The sequence below is a fragment of the Mus caroli genome, chromosome 18 (assembly GCF_900094665.2).
Source record: "Mus caroli chromosome 18, CAROLI_EIJ_v1.1, whole genome shotgun sequence".
In the NCBI taxonomy this organism is placed as follows: domain Eukaryota; kingdom Metazoa; phylum Chordata; class Mammalia; order Rodentia; family Muridae; genus Mus; species Mus caroli.
In genome coordinates, this window is record NC_034587.1 from 78,984,089 (window position 1) to 78,988,411 (window position 4,323).

The window sequence follows — 4,323 nt, forward strand, 5'->3', positions numbered from 1 at the left end:
GCTAGATGAGGAGACTTGGATCAAATCCATTCACCTATCCAGCATATACTGACAGATCATAGTGGCTCAAGGTCAGTGGTTGTCAACCTCTGGGACGAGACCCCTTTTAGGGCTTGAACAACCCTTTCACGGGGTTGTATATTAGATATCCTACATATCAGATATTTACATTAGAAGTAGAATTACATTAGAATCCTAATAGGAAAACTGCAGCTATGAAGTAGCAAGGGAAGTGATTTTATGGTTGGGGTCACCACAATGTGAGGAAATGTATTAAAGGGTCTCAGCATTAGGAAGGTTGAGAACTTCTGTTCTAGATGGAACATTTACTTCATCACCCCAAGAGCTCTACTCCAGCTCCCTTCTTTGAGCAATGAGAAAGTTGAAGGCTAGGACAGAACTTACTGGATCAGCCAACAAGGCAGGTTATTGGCAAAGACAAGATTGGACTCTAGGGGAACTAACTGCAGTTATCATTGTTTGATGAGCTTGTGTGGGTGTTTAATATAAAAAGACCTTGTTCACTCACAGGCACCCTCAGTAATTCCTTTTATCTTAACAGGAATCTAAAATCCCCTCTGCAAGCTGACACGGAAGTCCCTGGTCGTGTCACTAAAGAGACCCTGGTTGTTGATACTCGGCAGGAAACATTGCACAGACAGCTTGGCTGCGGGCTGTGTGACGCTTGTTCCTGCTCGGAGTTGAGGAAATACAGCAGCAGAGTGAAGAATGAGCACACTCACACACGAAGGGAGGGACGGAGGGACAGAGGGAGGGAGAAAGAGAGGGAGGGAGAAGGAGAGGCAGAAGGGAGGTGGATCTACCCTCTGTGGCTGAAATGAGAAAACAGCACATCTATTGCCCTTTGGAAAGTCACAGAAACACAGTAGCTTTTGGGGAGCACTTTTGATGCAATGTTAGGAGTCTCTTCAGTCCTTAGAGTCCTTAGATTTCATCTCCATTTAGGAAAGGCTTGGGAAACTTTAGTTTTGGTACCTAGGATTCCAAATTGAGTTTCCATTGGTAATAACTACTTGGTTCTTGTGTGTGTTTGTGTCTGTGTCTGTGTGTGTGTGTGTGTGCGCGCCACTGTGTTACAGTGGCATCAGCTGGATAACTTCTAAAGGAAAGAAACGGATTATTCAAAGCTCTAGAGCCCAAGGAACTCTAAAACTAAAGTCCCCGAATCTGGTGAGGACATTTGCTGTATCATCCCAAGGGCAAGAAGGGACCAATGTCTCTTTGAACCAGAGATTCTCAACCTTCCCAACACTGTGGCCCTTTCATACAGTTCCTCGTGTTATAGTGACCCCCACCTCCAGCCATAAAATTATTTTCAATGCTACATCATAACTGTAACTTTGCTACTGCTTTGAATTGTAATGTAAATATTTTTGGAGATAGAGGTTGGCCAAGGCATTGAGACACACAGGTTGAGAAACACCGCTTTCAAACATGCCCCCTTTCAAGAAAATGGCAGGTGTCCGTTCTTGAGGATAGTGACATCCTGAACTAATTAAGGAAACCCCACCTCCCAACACTGTCTAACTGAAAATAAAATTTTCATCTCATGAACTCCTGAGGTTATGTTTCCAACCTCAATAGGTGCCAGATACACAAAATGGGATCCCACCGTGAAAGGGTAGACAAGAGAGCACAGAGGATAGATGATCAATCATGGGAGGCTCCCTGTAGGCGGTGTCGCATCACTTCCTCATGGCCATCTCCCATCATCTTGTGCTCTGGGGGGGGAGGGTTGGCAAGAATGCAGACCTAACGCAAGACCTGCTTTGGCTGATGTTCGACAGGCAGAATCTTAGCTGTTCTGACTTGATCCTGTTTCTGCAGGTGCACATAGAGAAGGAAGGAGGGAAGGAGCACACCGGAAGCAGCAGGAGGAAAGGAAGTAGCTGTAGAGGAAGGGAGGGCCACTGTAGGAGGGCCTGCGTGAGGAGAGAAAACACAGGAGTTGAAGGATGCAAAGGGGGAGGGTGGCAAGGCCAAGGTACTGGAGAGTATCCCAATGTCTTCAGCTCCTGCCCAAGGCTAAGGTGATGCTCATGGCTGTTACCATACCAGGAGACAAGTTTGTTTCTCCAGAGAGCATTGCAAGTGACCTGCCTTTGAGGGCGGCTTCTTCATAGAGTCCTGTGTGTTCTGGTTCTCAGGGACACGTCTGTCCTCGGAAGCTTCCTAAAAGTGCGCTTTTCTTTCAGAGGGTGGAACTCCTCATCCGCAGCAGCTCGTTAACAAGTAGGAATGACCAGATAATCAAGTGAGTGATACACCAAGGCGCGCCGTGCACTGTAGACACAGAAATGAGACGCTTCATCGCGTCCGCAGAAGAGGCACTCGACGTTAAGTGAAAGAAAAATCGAGTGGAGAACTGTCTTCCATTGATCTTTAATTGTTGAATATTTTCAGAGAAGAGGCGAGAGACTAAACCTTTCAGCGAGTAAACGTGGAGCTGGGAATTGCTTTGCACAGAGTCATGAAGCAGAGGTGTGGGTGTTTTTACTCAGTACCGGCTTTGGGTCTGCAGAAGTGTGGAACCATCAGCCCATAGAAGGCGGCTCTGAGCTGCTGTGGCCCTGTGCCACGAGCCCTCTGCACAACCCGTTGTTGGGACTGGCAACCCTCCACAGCCATGCAGGATCGCTGCCCGCAGAGCCTGGTGGCGAGGGAGAATTTTTGCTACGTGTTCAGGCTGAGGCGTCCAGCTTGGCCCTGGGTCTGCTCTCCCTGCTTGTTGTGTCAGTCGGGGTAAAGCACCGGACAAAACTTTGATATAGACCCAAGACAACCTTTCCGTTTACCTCCATGTGGTCCACCTCCACGTGTTCGATACCACACGGGCACATTTTGGAATGTGGACAAAACAAGATCTCAATTTAAGCACACAAGAACTGAGGTCGTAGGCCACGGATCCACTCATATCTTCTGAGCACTTTTGTCTCATGCCCTGCCTACCCATGAATTCTAGGCAATGGGGAGGCAGGGGACTACTCAGCTCCTTGCCTGCTCCTACATTAGAAGCCATAAGGAATGCAGGCAGAGGGTGGAGCTGGGCAGAGGGCAGGGTCAGGCAGAGGGAGGAGCCAGGAGAGGGTGGAGCCAGTCAGGGGGTGGAACCAGGCAGCATAGGCTGCAAGTAGATGCAAGTTAAATACTCTTGGGCCATAGCCACAGAGCAAGCAGGGTGCCCACTTACAGCTCCTCAAAAACTTGGTGGAGAAGGCTAGGGAGAGGGTGGGCTGCTGGTAGGTCCACTATTTCCCCTGATGCTTCATGTGGAGGGGTCCTGGGTGCGTTGACAGAGGCTCTAATGGCTGTCAGGTTTAAAAGACTAGTGACTGATTGATTGTTCCTTTGGTATGCTCTGTTCTCCCCTCTGGGAGTGAGAAGGCTTCCTCTGTGTTATAATATGCTGGAAATACATAACTTGTTTTTTGTTTTATGGGAATCATGTGTTAGGAGACTGTGTTTTTAAAGATTTGATAAACATTTAAAAGCTGGGCTATATTTTACCTTATGAAATGAACATGAGACTTTGGGGACTGTGATGGTTTGAATGACAAATGTCCCCCATAGACGCATGTATCTGAATAGTTAGTCCCTAGTTAGTGGCTCTGTTTGGAGAGGTTATGGAGCCTTGAGGAGGTGCTTCACAGGGAAGGGCTTTAAGCTGCTCTCTGCTTCCTGTACATTGACAAGAATAAAAGCAGTCAGCTGTTTGCTCCTGTCGCCAAGCTTGTCCCACACTCTTGGACTCTCAAGCTTTGGAAGTGTAAATCTAAAATACTTTCTTCCTTAAGTTGTTTTCAGTGATGATATTTTATCAGAGCAACAGAAAAGTAACTAATACAAGGACAAGAGGTGGGAAAAGGTGATTTTATTTTTATTTATTTTTTTATTTTTGCTTTAAAAGTGATATGTTTGTATGTCAAGTTCACAGGGGGGTTAGATTGAGACTGTTAGCTCTATATGTCAACTTGATGCAACCTAGAATCAAGAGTCTAAATAAGGGCTTGTTTACTTTGGGTTAACCTTGGCATGTTCTGGGTGATTGTCTTAATTAAGTTCATTGATATAGAAAGACTCAGCCCAATGTGGGTGGGATCATTCCCTAGGCAGTGGGGCAGCATCATTCCCTAGGCAGTGGGGCAGCATCATTCCCTAGGCAGTGGGGCGGCATCATTCCCTAGGCAGTGTGGGCGGCATCATTCCCTAGGCAGTGAATCTGGAACTGTATAAGAGCAGAGAAATCAAGCTGAGTACAAGCTAGCAAGTAAATACGCATGCAGTCGTTCTGCACTTGACTGT